Source organism: Orcinus orca, chromosome 11 (genome assembly GCF_937001465.1).
Source record: "Orcinus orca chromosome 11, mOrcOrc1.1, whole genome shotgun sequence".
Lineage (NCBI taxonomy): Eukaryota > Metazoa > Chordata > Mammalia > Artiodactyla > Delphinidae > Orcinus > Orcinus orca.
The window spans coordinates 101,888,910-101,907,399 of record NC_064569.1 but is presented as its reverse complement, the minus strand read 5'-3'; positions in this window follow the sequence as shown (position 1 = coordinate 101,907,399).

Sequence of the window (18,490 nt, the reverse complement as noted above, 5' to 3'; positions counted from 1 at the left end):
GAAAAGAATGGATTGTACAGTAAGTGCTGCAGGCTTAGCGGTGCCCCGTCTGGATGAAGGGGAGGTTCACGTCACACCAGGCGTAAACGTCATTCCAGGTGGGTCAGAGGATCGCGTGCGGGATAATAATAACAGCGATGAGGATGATAGAAACACCCAGAGGTAAACCTTGCAGTTTTCATGTAGAATCTACAATTGAGAGAATGATTCTTAATCGGGAATTTAAAATCCATTAAAGAAAGACTTTTTTCCCCTCAAATAGCCGTGAACATCTTTTGATGGCAAAACAATGCTTTAAATAAAGCCAATATGAAAATAATATACAGTTAAAGTATTTTTAATGCAAATGACAGATGTAAGATGATTATTTGTAACATCTGAGAAGCACCTAATGTTATTAGAAAGCTGCCGAAGGAGAAACCAACAAACTAGGGTCTGTCTGAGAAGATGTCCAAACACATGGTTATTTAGAGAAACACAAATAAAAGAAACACTTTGATTTCTACCCCTAACCCTCAGACTAAGGAAGGGAAAATAACATCTCCTGATGGCAGGGAAAATGGTGCTCTTTTATATTATTCATGTAAATTTAAGGGGTTAGGGGCTTCCCTGGTGGCGCAGTGGTTGAGAGTCCGCCTGCCGATGCAGGGGACACGGGTTCGTGCCCCGGTCCGGGAAGATCCCACATGCCGCGGAGCAGCTGGGCCCGTGAGCCATGGCCGCTGAGCCTGCGCGTCCGGAGCCTGTGCTCCGCAATGGGAGAGGCCACGGCAGTGAGAGGCCCGCGTACCGAAAAAAAAAAAAAAAAATTTAAGGGGTTAGAGTGTTTTAAAAGGCAGTCTGGAAAATTCTACTATACACTTCTATCCTGATCCTCCGTGATGCCACCAATCCATTCTCTTTGAGTGTATTTTGGTGAGGAGGGGGTTTGGCCAAAATGTGTGTGTTTAGATGCTGCAGTCACGTGCTGGGGAATCTATCACGTAGAAATAAAAATGCAATGGAAAATTATTTCTGCTGTATGTGGATGTTTCGTGAAGTGCGTGTGTGTGCGTGTGCATGTCTGTGTATGTGTACGTGTGCATGCACGTGTGTGTGACAGCGGCCGTGGTGCCCGCAGCTGCCCAGGACACAGCTGCATGGACGCCATCCGTGGAGAATGGGTGACGACAGCCACCGTCCAGCCGCGTCGCGTCCCTGGGGCCTCAGAGTCGTTCACGGGAAGCCTTGACCTTCAGGCTCCGGGCTCCCTTGGCCACGCCCCTCTCTCCCCTTGTCTCCGCGTGGGATAGGGCTCGGAGGACCAGGCATAGATCCCCGCCTCCCTCCACCCTCCTGCTTCTTCCTCACACACGTGCTGCGGCCTCCCCGGCCCGGATCCAACGTGCGGCCCGGGAGCCCTTCCCACCAGGACCAGGAGCAGCGTGGACGCCGTTCAGCCCTCGCCTTCCGGGGCCCTTGGCCTGCGGGATGCCCCTCTTCTCACAGCACTTTCCATATTAACGCATCACCACGCACCTTTTTTCACTGGGTCTGTAGTTCCTGTCTTTCTCCAGCCCTTAATTTAAAAAAATGTCTTTGGCAGAATTTCCCTCCTACGTCTTCTTTTCTTTGAATCTCACTGGAAGACAGAACAACACCCAGAAGGGCCCGGAGGGAGCTCTGGTGGGTCAATGCTGTTTGCTAAGTTGAAACATTTTCACAACAAAATCTAGATTTCTGGCTTCTCCTGAATAAGTGGAAAGATTTTGCGATGTTCAGCCCATATCCCCACACGGACGCACCGGCTGAAGCTGTGTTCGCTGTTCCCTGAGATGACGGAACTTCCACGTGGCCGAGACCCCTTCCCCTCCCGCTGCCAGCGCTGGGCTGCCCTCGGTCACCCCCCCTCCGTCCTGACCCCCCAGGCACGGAGTTTGCCATATCCTCCCTAACTTCTGCCCGTGTAGGGCACAGGGTGGGTGCAGATACTGCAAGGCAGGAGGCGAGGGGAAGGGCCTTTCTTCAAGTCCGTTGTTTCTACCAGCAGCACCCCAGGAACAGCAGAGTCACGACAACATTCAGCTTCATTCAGGCCCCCCGCCCAACCAGACCCCGGCCAGGCCTGAGCCCAGCTCCACACCCCCCCCCGCCCAACGCCCGCGTGATTACCCGCTGCTGAAACATCCGGTCTGGAGTCTGCTTCTCTGGCTGCATCTCGACTGGACGTGTGTCCTGTATCATATGGATTTAAAAATCCAAATCATAGACTTGTCCTCTTGGTCATCGCCTCTTTTTTAAAATTTATTTATTTTTATACATTTATTTTATTTATTTTTAGTTTTGGCTGCATTGGGTCTTCGCTGCTGCGCGTGGGCTTTCTCTAGTTGCGGCGAGCCGGGGCTACTCTTCTTTGTGGTGCGCGGGTTTCTCATTGTCGTGGCTTCTCTTGTTGCAGAGCACGGGCTCTAGGTGCACCGGCTTCAGTAGTTGTGGCTCGTGGGCTCGGTAGTTGTGGCTCACAGTCTCTAGAGCGCAGGCTCAGTAGCTGTGGCGCACGGGCTTAGTTGCTCCACGGCATGTGGGATCTTCCCAGACCAGGGCTCGAACCTGTGTGCCCTGCATTGGCAGGCGGATTCTTAACCACTGCATTGCCTATATTTAGACACCATCAGTTAGTTTGCACGATGGCAGCCCCGGGGCCTCCTTCCCTCTCCTCCCCCTGGGGCGAAGGTGTTGCCCATTTCCTGGCTGCCACCTCTGAGGACAGCGTGGACGGTCCCCCAGCTCCCGCCCAGCTCCTCTCTCCAGGTCTGGACAGAGTGGTCCTGGCCCTTCTGTCGGGCTGGATGGACAGTACCGGGACCCCTCCTCCTGTAGGGACTCCTTTGCCGTGTGTCTCGCTGGATGGACTTGAACTCTGTCGGCCATGCGTACCTGCCGATTGGACCTCCCACATCCTCTGGCGCTGGCCGTGCCAGGGACCCATCGCAGGATGGCAGTCACAGCTCCCCGGGACGTGCAGACCTCTAACAGGACGGAGGCCCGTCTCTGCCCTTCTATCAGTGGGGCTCCAGGACAGGTGCCTGGGCCGATGAACACCTGGTCCCAAGTCTCTGGTGGGGGCTCTCGGATCGGGACCCGAATTGATGGTCAGTTGGTCCCGTGTCTCGGGGAGACCCTGGAGGAGCAAAGATTAGCCAACAGAGGGGAGAATCGAGGTGAGGACGGGGCGGAGGCTGTTTGCTGGCGTCCAGTCCCCCGTTCCAGTAGCTTCGAAGGCAGATCCTCCCTCTTTGCCCTTTTTCCGTGTGCCGCCCATGCTTTCCCCTCTTTTGACTGTTATAACGGGATTTCTGTAATGTACAAACAAGGCCTCCTGGTGACATTGCTGAGTAAAAACTGGAACTTTCTCACGCGCTAGAAGTTTTTATCGTGGGGTGGGAATACCACTAATCACACTGTTTCTCTAGGAAAACGTGTTTCAAGTAAAAACAACTTACAAATAAACTTTAGGGGCACGATTCATTGGTATGTAGGGGGAATCACATAGATTATCGGGAAGTTACCTGAAGAACAGTAATTACAAAAAAGCAAAGTAGGAAGAGTGCCCGCTGCATTGGGGGTCTGGTTTATATGCGTATTTATGAAGTTCTGCAATGTGAACTAATATGCCCACTCTTGCCCTGTCTCTGCTTGAGAATCTTTTGCTGTGCGTCAAAATCAGCACAAATCAATGCTGTCCTCCTGACGACAGTCAGCTTTCGCTACCCTGTGGCACAATTCAGAGGACCAATTTTATTCATAGATTCATGTAATGATAGGACTGGAAATAATTTACTAGGATCCGTGACTGAGTTGTGTTTATTTTAGAAGTTGCTTCACAGGGGCTTAAACTTGCACCACACGTGATGCCAGAGGACGCTTTCCTCACGTTTCAAAGGCCAAGACCCTGTCTTTGTAGGTATCTTGCACTGTTTCACTCCAGTGTTTCTGGACGCTTCTCTCTGTTTGAACGTGTGGCCCCTGCTAACCTGCATCCCCTCCTCCTTCTCGCCCCACCTGCTTATCACTCACGAGGAAGCACAGACACTTCAGCCGGTGGAGAAATTACACCTTATTTTACTTCCAAAAGGAGAGAGTTGAGGAACACTGTTGTGGGCGTTCAAGATGTTTTTGTAAAGAGACCGAACGCCGCCGGCACCGTGTCTTCAGGGGTCCCCGTCGGCCCCCTGCCCCACCGCACGTACAAACCCGTCACGCACAGAATGAGTTCCCCCTCCTCTCACTCGGTATACACACGAGCACCTATGCAAAAATCTAAGTTTGTCACAGAAACGCAAACGAAGGCAACCCCGTCCCAACCAGCCCCTTAACCTCTCCTGAGCTGTCATAACGCGATCGGCTGCAAAGCGGATTCAGGCGTCATCAGCTGTCTTGCGTGACGCTTCTGGGAGCTCGCCGTGGGCTGGGCTGCGCTCTCTGTGACCCATGCACTTCGAGGGGAGGTGGCCACAAGGCTTTTGTCCCTCCAGGGTGGACCCTGACTTTCCAGGGGACAGTTGAGAAAGGGGCCCCGAAGGGCTGGGGGAGCCTGAAAGACAGATGTGCCCACGCCAGCCCTCCCTAAGGTCCCCAGAAGGGCGAGGTGCCGTCCTCAAACCGCAACCACATGAGGTCATCCCACGCGCATGCTGGTCAGTGGTGGGGCCCCTCCGCTCTCGGGCGCCCACCTGTGCGGGCTTCCATCCTCACACCTGGCACACGACCACCTGTTCTGAACGGCGGGCCGTGCACTGCACACCTCACCCCCCTCCCGCCCCAATTCTGCCCAGAGGCCCCATTCCAGGCTTGTGGCCCCCCCGTCCCTGCTCCCAGGCCCTCCCTTCCCGGGCCCCGTGGCCCTGCCGGGCACCGCTGCCTCCTACTTGTCTTGGGGCCCGGAGTGGAGGACGCGGGCTGGGTCGGGGGTGCTGGGACTCAGCTTAGCTGGTAACAGTGCTGCTCGGGTTAAGATGGGTCCTGCCTTCCAGGAGGAGAACAGACCGCAAAGCTGCACTGAGCATGACGTGCTCCATCTGGAAAATTCTGCGTGCCCTTCCTTTTCACATCACAGCTTCTGGTCTTCACAGCCTACTTTTGTTTCCACGTGAGCTAGTCATGAAATCACGGAATGTAGCTTTGCAGCTGTAGGACCCTCTGACGGCTGACAAGCTGTCTCCCTGCTGGGCTGCGGAAAAGCAGACGCTGCTCTGTCTCGTGCTGCCGCCCCGGAGCTGAGAAAGCGACCGTGGCCACCAGGAGCCTGCGTTCCCAGTCACTGCCCCCGTGAGGGTTCAGCTGCAGGCAACATAAACCACGTGAACTAGAGGATCCCGCGCTTACAACACCATGGGAAGGTCTGGAAAAGGGGTGCTAAGCCCTCCTTGAATGATTTCTAGAAAAATCCAGATGTGGCTGCAGTCAGGAAGGTCTGGGGGAAGCTGCTGGCGCCAGGAACATGCTCTCTTAGCTGTGGCTCAAGGTCCACGAGGCTCTGATGCAACGACCCCCGGGCTCTAGAACAGCAAATTCACGTGCACAGTGCCCTGTCTCTGATACCCACGAAGCCGGGCACCCCACCCGGAACCTCTGCTCGAGCTGCCACCAGAAACCTGCGCTGACCCCAGGACACCGTTGGTGGAAACCGAGCCCTCATTTCCACCTTCAAACACCCCCGAAGCATCTGAGATCGGTGGGATCTGAGTCCCTTCTGCCTGCAAAGAGTCTGGGGACTATGACCCCTGGGTCCGGTCCCTGTGGGGCAGGAGGAGGCCAGAGGATAGCTGATGCCACAGCTGCCTGTTGAGAAAACCCTCTGGCCACGGTCCTGAAACCCACGTTTGCCTCCTGGAAGCACACACACTTGGCAGTTTTCTTTGAGCCAGAAGAAAATCATCAGCTTTTCTCTCCTGTCCCATCTATGGGGTAGTTAAAAAAAGAAAGAAAACCAATGATTTAATCTAATTCATATGTAAACAAAGAACTTTACAGACACACGGACCAATGTCACAGCCAAGGTCGACCAGAAGCACTTCCTGTTTCGCTCTGTTAAACCAGTGGAAGAAGAAGAGGCCAGCTGAGGAATGACCTTCGAAGAACTCGTTAGCTCCTGAAAAAGAAAAGTAAATCCCTGCTTCAGACCAGCACAAAATTCAGTTCCAGATGGAGATGGAGGAGGTGGAAGGGAGGGAGGGGGTCGAGCCCCGTTGGTCTGTGGGCCCTCACCAAGGCTGGAGCTGCAGTCACGGGCCGAAGTGGCTGCCCTCTGGGTCATTCTGTGGGCGTCAGACCCAACCCCTTGGTCAGAAACAAGAAAAGAATATTTCTCTTCAGGAAGATCTTTCTAAAGGTCCAAGTTGCTGGTTGCAGCTACCTCTAGAGGTAAGAAACCAGCCACGGTTAGAGCTGCTCAAAAAGACTAACCAAACAAACAAGCTGATTTTAAAAAGTGGACAAAGCGTCTGAACAGTCACTTCACAAAAGAAGGTGTATCGATGTCAAAGACGCATATGGAAGGCTGCTCAAGGTCACCGCCCGTCGGGAAACACAGCGTAAGGCCACACACAGCGGGGCTATGACATCCCACTGTGGTACCCATGTGGGGGCAGGGAGCGGACAGTGCATCGTGCTGGGAGGGCGTCGAGGGAGCACAGAGTGACCCAGCCCCTCTGGAGGACAGCCGGGCCGTCTCTTCCAGAGTTAGACATATGGTTACCACATAAACAGCAACCCAACTCTTAGGAATGTACCCAAATTGAAAACTTACGTTCACACCAGAACCGGTATGTGGATGTTATAGCAGCTTTCTTCATAGCTGCCCAGACTAAAAGCAGCCGGGATGTCCTTCAGCAGGAGGCTGGATAAACTGCCTGTGGTTATCCTTACGGTGGAAGGCAGCCCAGCAACAAAAAGGGAGATCCGCACCAGCATGGGTGGACCTTACGTGCATTTGGCTAGGGTCCCCAAGGATACGTCCCGTCTGATCCCAGTTATGCCACATTCTGGAAAAGGCAAAGCTATAGGAACAGAGCACATATGGATGGTTCTCAGGGTTTGGGGGTGGGGACAGGACTGGCTGAAAAAGGGGACACGGAAGGTAATTTTTAGGGTAATGGAACTGGTCTGTAAGATACCGTGGTGGTGGCTACGTAATTCTATGCATCTATCAAAACCCACAGAAGAAAGTGAGTTTTACTTTGTGAAACTTAAAATAATGAACCAGAAGGTGAGGGGATCCCAAGATGAAATGCAGACCTTGACAGATGAATCTAACTGTATTAAACATGTATGATATGAACTTGCTGAAGGGGGTGGGAGAGAAGGAGCTTATCAAAGTAACTTTGGAAATGGCGCTGTGATTGGAAACCATAAAGGTAGACAAAGGAACTGGTGTTGGCCCTGTTCTCTAGGTGGTAAACTGGTTCTCACAGGTCAGCAAATCTGTAACTATGTGTGTACCAGGGCGAGTGAGTACGTGATGCAGATCTCTCACTGTCAGAGAAGGGGTGACAGTCAAAGGGAAGACTCGAACGGACTCTGATGCTGAATTCATTCTGACACGAGAAAGCTACACACACACACACACGCACATGCACACACACACACACGCACATGCACACACACACGCACATGCACACACACGAACAGGCGCCCAGACTGTGTATATAAAATCCAGCTCCAGGGGCACCTTGCAGCGGTCCAGAATCTCCGAGTGCTAAAAAAAAGATGGGAGCAGAGTTCAAAGGGCACAGCCGCCAACCTGACAGACCTTCCAAGGCCACAGCTGGGCCAGCTGGGCCAACCAAACGCATAATGATATAACTGACTTATAACCCCCCCGAATAAACGTCCACGAGGCCACACTGATATCAACAAATACCTCCATAAATAAATAAATACATGAAACGGACAGATATTTCTTGTATAAAAACTCCAGATAATAAGAGGAAAAGTAATGAGTGAAATAGAAAATCATCAGAACACCATGGTACTAACAGCTGCAGGAATGAGCCACTGATGGAGTCTGAAATTAACAGGGGCTCCAAGGAGAAATGAGATAGTTGCGACTGGAGTCTTGGAGTGTCTCCCCTGAAGTGTTTACTAATGACTGCTGTGGCTTTAACACATGACCGCCAATTACTGGCTACTCCTTCTTCCAGGACGTGGAGCTTGACTCTCCTCCCCTTGAGTGTGGACTGGACTTAGTGGCTCTCCCCTAAGAAACAGAGCGTGGAAAGAGAATAATAGTGACGTCATGTACCCTTAAGAGGTGAGATAAAATGTCACATCACCTCTGTGACATCCACCCCCCAAAACCTAGTGTAATCATGGGAAAACGTCAGAGAAATTACATCCTACAAAATACATGATCATCACTCTTCTAAAGTGTCAAGGTCACGATAAAAAAGAAAGACCGAGACCTGTGCAAAGATCGGAGGAGACGAGGGACACGTAATCACTGAATCATGACGAATGTGAACAGGATGTCCTAGACGGAATCCTGTAACGGAAAGGTCATCGTGGGGAAAACTGATGAAATCGTTCGTTGAATTCATAGAATAGAGTCAATGTCGATTTCTTAGCTTCAGTATCTACACCACTTAATAATGATCCAATTTTAATAAACTTAAGCTGTGTTAACATTATGGGAAGCTGGGTAAAGGGTATACAGGAACTCTCTGTATTATCTTTTCAACTCTTCTGTGAACCTAAAATGATTTCAAAATCCTAAGCCAGAAACCAACAATTCCAAGACTGTACTTCAATGATCTAAGTTTGGGGCATTAATGAACAAGTTGAAAAAAAAAAACCGTGAAAAGTCTGGCCAATCAAGGATGCTCTGTGGGGGAAAACAAGCTCCTTCGAAGCTTGAGGAGCTGTAAAGGCAGGACCCTGAGGAGCTGTAAGTGCAGGACCCTGAGGAGCTGTAAAGCAGGACCCTGCAGGACTGCACACTCCTTCCTTCTCCAGGGCTGCACACCTCCCTTTACATTTAGGCTGGATGGTCACCTACCTGCAACCCCTCTCGGTTCACTGGAAGGTTCACTTCCCTTCATAGTAAGAGGGTGTAGGAGCCAAAAGGAAACCGCCATTGGTAGGTAGACTTGCAGAGGCTGGAAAGCCCTCCAGACACCGGCATCCACCTTGGGGCTTCCCTTTCACGCTGGCTGCCCTTCCCTACGGTGGGTCTGGCCCTGCGGGACTCAACACTTCTGGTTCTCTTGCTGCTGTTGCCAGATGCCCCTGGACAACCCAACCCAGAAGACCCTGTTACCCTAGAGACACAGGCTGCCTTGTCCTTCTGAAGGGCATTCGTCCTGTGTCTTTATTTTATTCAAGAAAACAATGTAATGGAACCAGATCAGGCCAGCGCCCCAGTCGCCTGTCAGGACGCACCTGTCAGCTGTGTCTTTGGAGTCCTCCACCCTAAACCCCAGGGAAGGTCAAGAGGAAAACAGAAGGTTCCGAGTGAGGAAGGAAGGACAGACAGCATTAGCAAACAAGCATGCTACCTGGTGATGGACGTCGGGAAGACGCCGGAGTCCACTGGTGCGGAGCTTCCTTTCCTGGGGTGTCTTGTGAAACCAAAGAGATTTACCTGTGCCATGAGCTATGAGCCAGCCTGAAGACAGGGGCTTGGCCACAGTGACCTTTCAGGACACTGGCTCTGCGTTTCCAGCATCTCTCACACAGCTGACACTCCCAGGATTTGCTGGTTGTGTGTACAGAATGGTGTAAGAGTCTCTGCCGCCATAATCCCTGAACCTATAACGCTGATGTTCTAATGTAAAAGGAATATTTTCCCCCTTGAGATAAAATGCCATTGAATGCCATCTGTGCTGCCTGTAATTTTAGCCATAAATCCTGGTTGTATTTACCAGAGATTTGTTTTTCAAGATGGCTAATTTTAGTCTCCAATTCAACTGCACACTAATTTCCTTGTTTCTTTCTTGCTGAGAAATCTGATATAACAGCTTCTCATAGAAAGGGCTTGGCACGTTCCCAAAGCACTGCAGCTTCAGTTACTTAGAGGTGGTTTTCTCTCTTCCTCTCCCCGCCCCCTTCGTGTTTGGGCAATGCGGGTAGAATTCAGAAGAGTTGAAACAAAAACAGGATTGTCCTTGTAGAGACGCAGAGGGAGTGAGCCAGGTTGGGTGGGCTTCGGGGCCAGGGGTCAGCCTGCTCTGAGCGGTGGGGGTGCCTTGTACTTGGAGCCGCTGGAGGGGCTCCCCATCCTAGAGAGCAAAGGAGAGAAAAGAAGATATTCCAAGCCCAGTGCTGCCACGACAGTCCCTAGGCACCACGTTACACTGTGGAAAACAGTTGGAAAGTTTCCTTCATTTTTCTGAAATAGCTGAAGTGATGCATAAGATTGGCTGAAAGTCTAAATCTAATTACACTAGATAACACGGAGCGACCCGTCAATACGGAAGAAACTGTGTGATGGAAGCTTTTTAAGAAAAGGCACTTAGCCATGAAATCTGCATATATCAGTAAATTTTCTTTAGAGGAACCAAAATATGCATCTCCCATCCTGTTTCCACAAATCATGAGTTCTCTGGGGAAGCACAGTGAGCTGGGTGGAAAATGTTAAACTGGAAGCAAACAGAGGGCACAAAGGACTCTGGGAAGCGGCTCCCTCCAATGCTGCAAAGGAGCCTTGCTCGCAGCCTCCCCCAGGATGCGATTCACGCCTGGGGCGGTGGGGGATCTAGGGGGAGCCCAGAGCATGTGGACACCCGAGCATCTCAGAACGCTCTCCGAGCTCAGGAAACAGACTGCTGGGTTGAGGACTCTCTTAGATGCTGGATTATGTCCACATGTGATGGGGGGGAAAGAACCAGCTTCACCATTAGGCGAAAGCTAAATGCAGCTACTCTGGGGGCTGCGTGAGCACAGCCCACCTGCTCTGCAGAAACTCTCATTGGTACCGCTTCAAGGACGTGGCTTAGGAGGTTAGCAGCTCGCCAAGGTCATGGGAAATGCAGAGCCTCCAGCTCTGCTGACCCCTGACCCCACTGTATCCTCCAACCTAACAGCGCCAGGCGCGCGGCAGGTTCTCAACAGTCGATTACTGAATCTATCTATCGGTGAACGTTGCTTATATTTATTTTTGTATCTTAAAGGGAAAGCGCATGTACTTACTCAAACAGAAGTAACCAAAAGGCAGCACTTCTAGCTCAGTAAACACTCAAATGAAATGCGTGTATTGATAGAGACCTTGGGAAGTTGGCACCGCCTGGTGGGGGTCAGGATGAGGACCCTGCTCTCCCTCTGCCACCCCCCCGTCTGTCTGTGGGTCCGTCCTCGGCTGTTCGTGGGAACTTAACGGAGACCAAGCTCTAGCTACGACGACAGACCAGAGAGATGGCAGGTCCTAACCTCTCCGGTTGCTGGCTCCTGGGATGTTGAGGAGGGAGAGACGGAAACACTGACCTCGGGGCGGAGGTTGGGACACAGACATCAGTGTCACAACCAGGCGAGGCCAGGGCTCTGGGCAGCCAGCCAGGGGGTCTGGGGGAGTCTAGGGTGATGGAGTGAAGAGGGAACTGAGATAGCAGAGATGCTGCCGTCTGCAGCTGGTGACCCGGGTCATTCGAGGTTCACTGTTTAAAAAGGAACCACCCGCCCTGCAAAGTCTGCAGGCCCTGCGCCGGTTCCTCCCAGAGGCTGGGCAGTGGCGGGGGGAGTGACTGAGGCTGCCCCCTCTCTGTGCGATGGGGGGACAGTGGCCTCCTCAGATCTAGGACGAGGGAAGGAATGAGAGGGGCTGAGGGGGACCTGAGCTGGCCTGAGCACCCACGAGGCCGGGCTGGATGCCTAAACTCCAGGAGCTGAAAGTCCACAGCAGCGGCCGGAATTCCGTGTCACTTCTGTAGAAATGCCCTGTTCTCTGTCTCACAGGGACACATTCGCCTGGGACGGGCAGTGTCCTGGCCCGAGGGCGCAGGGTCCCAGCTGCAGGGCTGTGCCGTCCACCCGCAGGGTCCCGTGCAGCCCTGGATGGGGGCCCAGCCTAACAACACCCGGGGGCAGCACTGCAGTGACTACGGAGTGACCCGCTGCCTGCCACATGTCTGCGGCCTTGCTGGGATGGGCACCTCCCCGCTGTGTCTGCGGATCCCGTGGGTATCAGGAGCATGGATGTGTCCTGACCCAGACTCCTCCGCTCCGTGTCTGCTTTGCCTGACCAGGTTAGCATCACTGTACAAAGTCCCGCACCTCCCATGAAGGTTTCCATTGAGTCCGCAGCGATCACGTGGGAACCTGGATGGCCGGAGGGCCTCCCAGACGGCAGGCACTCAGCAGCCTGGCTCCTGGGGTGTCCCCAGAACCTAACAGGGCTTGGCGGGACCCTGGGGCTTCACTGGAGCACGTCTTCCCCTTGGAGACGGACGTCAGCTCCGCAGGTCCTCGCTTTGTGTCCTTCAGTCCTGATGGCTGGTTTCTTCTTACGCTTTGCCGCTGCCCTTGGCTGGGGCTGGGAGGGGCTCCCCCTTAGACTCCTGCCCGTGCAGACCTCCTAGCTCCCTAAACACGACAGGCCCACCTGGCCTCTCTCCATCCAGAAAGTTCTTTGTGCAGATACCTGTCCACCTGCCTCCTGACGGCCACCCCTCCTCCCTCAGGCTCTGCCCAGAGACCACCCTCCTAACTACGCCCTCCTGACCCCCTTGTGTGCACACAAGCCACACACATGTGTGCATGAAAACACATACTCCCACACCTGTGCATGCCACACGCGTGTGCAGGCAGAGACACGCACTCACATGCACGCCGCCACCCGCCTCCGCCCCTTTGCTTTGTGCTTTGAATAGAGCGCTGATCGCCTGCCGCGATGTGCACCTTGTTTATTTCATAGAGCGCTGATCGCCTGCCGTGATGTGCACGCGGTTTATTTCATAGAGCGCTGATCGCCTGCCGTGATGTGCACCCGGTTTATTTCATAGAGCGCTGATCACCTACCGAGATGTGCACCTTGTTTATTTCATAGAGCGCTGATCGCCTGCCGTGATGTGCACCTTGCTTATTTGGTTAGTTGTCTGCCTCCCCAGCTAGATTTTGAGGGATTTCATTTTCGCCTCTTTCATTCACTCTTGTAGTCCCACCACCTAGAACAGCGCCTCTCACACACAGAGGGAAGGTACTAAACGTTTGTTAAATAGCCAAACCTCCTTCTTCTGGCGCATCTTGCCGGACTCTTGCCCCTCCACAGGGGTCAAGGCCATCCATCCCAGAAGCACTGGTTGACTGGATGTCGGACCCAGGGGTGGGCAGCTTGAGTGACCCCTTCCCTCATCAGCCGTGGCTTATTGGGGTATTACTGCGGGATGCCGCATCTGCACGTCCCCCAGAAAGCCTGGAGCTTGGTGTCACGTGCAGAAGGGTCTCGCCGATGGCTCATTATTTATTTATAAGTCAATGAATTTCAGCCCCTTGTGGTGGACGGATATAGCCCGAGTAGCATCCTCAGGAAACTGGAAATGGTTACGATACTAATGCCACATTGTTCTTATCTACTCGTAAAGTAGGCCCCTAAAATCCCAAGTAAAAGTTTGGTAGGTTTCCGTTTCTGTTACCCAAACACATGCAGACATTTAGCAGTAACAACGCTCTTCATGCTAATTCCACGTAATGCTCATGTTGTTGCCTACACTTGGCAATGTACGTTCCCTGCCGTGGGGTGGCTCGCAGGGACCTTTTCCTGACAGACCTCCCAGCCGTGATCTTCTAGTGGGAGATCTATGGGACCGGGATGGTCACACCATCCTCGCACGGTGGACCGTTCACCAGGAGGGTCCTGCATGGGAGACAGACAGGAGACCTTTCTCTGTGTGCCGTCTCTGCAAAAAGCAGGAGACTGGAGTCACCCTCAGCCCCTCCGTGGCCCCCGATCCTCGCTCCCAGTCTCACTGGTTCTGTTCTATGCTGAGGGTTTTGGCTGTGGACCCTGGTGGGGGTGGGGGTCCTCCCCCCCACTGAGTCTCCCAGGAGAATAGGTGGGCAGTGGGGTGACCCTGATACGGAGCAGAGAGAGGGGACCTGGTGGGGCAAACTCCCTACCCAGGACGTGTGCAAAATCTCTACCCTTCCGTTACCCACAAACTCCAAACCTCGAGCTCTTTCTAGCAGAAAATCTCCCCCAGACGTCTGAGAGCCCCTTCCATCACGGGCCAGGCACAAGCCTACTTTGAGTGTTTATTAAGTATCTGCTGAATAATGGGCTCCTGTCAGCATATTAACAGGAGCCCAGAGGACCGTCCTTCGACTCAAAGACCTTCATCCACAAAGACACATGGGTCATTTGCATTTCCACCTTCTGTGCTCTCATTACCATTTCTTTTATATGTTACTAATTATGTGCCTTTATATTTCTCTTTTCTTTTCTTCCATATGAGAGCAATTGAATTGCTTGGTGAACAATAGAAAGGGAGAAATTTAAAAGCACATTTGCACATAAACACATTCAGTGGGCACGCTTTCTCCCAGACAGGCAAGGTTGAGGGTGCCCCCTGGAAAGGTGAGGTCCGGAGAGGGTGGAGAACAAACACGGGGGCTGCGGGGTCCCGCGTCCAGGGGTCCAGGCTGATTGCATAAACTCCCTCCTCTCTCCACTTCTTTTCTTCACCAGCAGAAGAGCTTTGCCTTCTCAAAAGGCAGCTGCTGATGCATAGCGATGGCTTATAAGAGGAATCTTGAGCTGTTTGACAGTGTCACTGAACAGATGGATGCGGCTTCAAAGTTTCTTCTCCAGGAGAGAGCAGAGTGTCCGCTGAGGGCCTTAATGAGACATGAGAAGAGAGGCAGGGAGGGCGAGGCCGTGGAAATCACCAGAGCCAGAGACACAGCAGGGGTGAGACGGGAGGCAAGACCGAGGGAGAGAGAAAGTGCTGAGGAGGGCAGGGGGGCTCAGTGGGCAGAGCCAGTGGGCTTGATGTCCTCCTCTACTCTGAGCCCTGACCAGTCAAGGTGCCCTTGAGACCTGCACGGATGGCAACGTCTCTCCCAGCGGTCATCTGTAGCTTATCGTCAGCCCAGTTCAGTAGAATCACATGCATCACCCATCCATCCAGCTGTTGCCCCCTCCCTTCCCCCTTCTTCCTTCCTTATTTCCTTCCTTCCTTCCTATTTCCTTTCTTCCTATTTCCTTCCTTCCTTATTTCCTTCCTTCCCTCCTTCCTTCCTTCCATCCATCCCTCCATCCATCCTGCCATCTGTCTGTCCACCCATCCACCCATCTCAGTCATCAGCTCTGAAGGCATTGGTTCTGGATAGGGTTGTCTGGGTCTAATTCAGCCTCCATGACATAACAGCTGTGTGTCTTTGCACAAGTATTTCGTTCTTTGTGCTTCTGACTCCTTGCCAAGAAGTTGGGGGAATTCAGTTAGATGAGAGCTGCCACCTACTCACCTATGTGCCTGGCCCACGTGGAAGCTGGTGGTCGTGCTGGGTGTTATCTAGACCTGAGTGGTTGTGGGAGGTTCGGGGGAGGCTGTCTGACCACACTCCCAGGGGAAGGGAGAGGCGCCGGAACCAAGGAGGGGCTGGGGACGTATCCAAGAGCAGTGAGGGCAGGGCCTCATGGGCGATGGGGATGAGAAGTGTCTCAGGAAAAGCAGGAGGTGGGGGACCCCACTGCGTGTGCCTCGGTGGTCTCACGGTCCAGCTTCTCTATTTGTCCACACGGGCCATGTTCTGGAGTCATGTGGGTCTGGGTCGAGGGTCCTCATTTATGTGTCCACCTCTGAGGAAATGACCACACCTTTCAGGCTTTGGTTTTCTCACCTTCACAAGTAGTACATTAATAGTTCCTACTCCAATGTCCCTTTGAAGATGTAATGAGGTGATTTACTCACTTGTAAGGAGGCATCAAGCTCCCAAAGTGTGTCGGGCTCTGATCTGGGTGATGAAGAGACAGCAGTGGACCAAGCAAAGCTCCTGATGTGGGGAAGCGCATACTCCCCTGGCCAGAGGCACAGCTATGCACACTCTGGGGACAGTAAAACCATCGAGAGGAATTAGTAGGTAAGAAACTGGAGAGTGAAGGTGAGTTGGATGGAGGCCCCTCTGCTAAAGTGACAATGGCAAGGACCCTTGAATGGAGCGAGGGGTTGAGCCATAGAACATCCTGAGGACAAGGCAGAGGGGACAGTGAACACAGGAGATGCTCTGCCACCCCCAGCATGTTGACGATAACTGACCATCAGCCTCTCCGCTGTGAGATGAAAAAGGAAACAAAAAATAGAAAAAGACTAGTGCTAGCCAGCAGCGAACACGCTTTCCTTCCTAACTCCTGTCTTTCCTTCCTGAAATACATCGCTTTGAAATTCATTAGTGATGCTATTCATGCTTGCAAACTCTCAGTTCTGTTCATCTGAAAATACTCCATCTCTCTTCTCCTTAACAAAAATATTGCATGGGTTGGCCACCCTAGTTGGACCGCTCTTTTCTTTCAGCTCCTTGAAGATCTCACTCTGCTGTCTTCTGGCCTCCAGGGCTGCTGAGGGTCAATTGTCTGGAATCCCTCCCTCTGCGCGGGGTCTGTCCTTTCTCCGTGGCTGTCTTTCAGATTGGGTTGACTTGGGGATTTGTGTTTTCACCATGATGTGTTTAGGTGTGGACTTCCCTGAATTTATCCTCCTCGGGATTTGTAGTGGTTCTTGGATATGACATTGATTCTCTCATTGTCCTTCATTTTTGTCTCCATATTTTTCCTTTCACCTTATCCATTTAAACTCGTGCTCTCCATCATTCTTTCTTTTTTTCCTCTGTGACTCTTGTAGACACGTCAGACCTTCTTAATCTGTTCTTCGAGTTTCATCTCCCTTGCATTTTCAGTCTCTTTGGCTTTCTGCTTCGCGGGGAAGCTTTTGAGTGACACCTCTTTCCACTTAGTGGCGTTGAATTGCCAGTTAGTTTTAAATTTCAATAATTATGCTCTGAAGTCCTAGAAGTTCTATTTCATTCTTTTATAAATGCACCTTTTCAGTTTTGATAGCCTCTTGTTCCCCCATCATACTTCCAATCCCCATCTTTTCCTCTGAACTTATTAGATATGCTTATTTAAATTCTGAATGGGATACTTCCAATATCCTCAGGCTTTGCTGACTTGATTTTGCATTTATTTTCTTCCCTTGACTCACACATTCAGGTGGCTTTTTCCTTTATGAGGTGCATGATTTTTAATTATAATCTCATGCTCTCTTGAATAATGTGTAAAGTATAACCCTCTAGGTAAGCTTCACGCTGGCTTCTGCTAATTGCTTGGTAGCACTGCCAATCCAGCCCTCTTTAAATATTTGGCTTTTCTCCCTTCTTTTTTTTTTTTTGGCGTGGGGTGGGCGACACAAGGGAGTGAATTCCAAATGCAAACCAAACTAAGTGTGTGTTTGGGTTAAGGTGAGGGCATGCTGGGGGCGAGAGGTGAGGGTTAAGGTTAATACTGTAAAAAGTTACTTTTAGTTTTAGGCAATTTTCAGAGCAGTTTTAGGTTATAGCAAAACTGAGGGGAAGGCACAGAGATCTCCTACACCCCTCCCCCTGCGTGCACAGCCTCCCCTACCATTAACCAGAGAGGGACGTTTCTTACAATCGGCCCAGAGTTGACATCAGGGCTCATGCTGCTTGTTGTGCCTTCTGTGGGTGGAATCTTTTTATTTTATTTTTTCCTGTTTCACTCAGTGCCGTGGTTGAGAAAGCAGCTCTTTCCTGTGAAAATTAGACTTTCTCTAGTCCACGCATTTTTGTTTGTTCTGTTGCCCTTTGGGGTGTTCTGGGCTCACAGACATCTCCATTCTGAACTCTCACGCTTTTAGGGCCCAGACCCTGTCCCCTTCCCCAGCACAGAGCCCATTGGAGCGCACTGGCCTTCCAGCCCTGTCTGCCTGTCCTGTTCCGCGGAGGGCTGGTCCTGATGTCTCACTTCTCATTGTTCCTGGACCCTGACTGCTAACAGACCTTTATTACTAGTGTAGCCACCATTGCCCGAAGGGCTATGAGCATTCGATCCAGGATTTTAACTGTTCTGAACCAGAAGGCCTTCTCATTTTCCCTGACCATAGCCACATAAACATTTCCTTTTATTACTTGTGTGTGTGATCTATGTGCATGTATGTGCACATGTATGTGAATGAGATTTTCCAGTGGTGGTAGCAGGGAGTTTCTTAGTTCAGTACTTCCAAGATGAATACTCTGTTGTGTCCCATTTTTGCTGGATCCCCCGAGACACAGGATTTCCAGAGAGAAACACCTGGGTCACTCATCACTCAATCTTGCCAGTGGCTCACGGCTAGTCCTTCGCCATAATGAATTCTCAGCGGGAAGAGGCAGGTGCCTCCCCATCCCTGGACACCAGTGTTCCGGGGGCTTCTGAATGGAGAAGCTCATTTCAAATCTAGAGGCATCAGCACGAGGATGAAAGCACTCATTGTAATCCTGCCGTGTAACAAGGATCCTTTCTTCTCGGTTC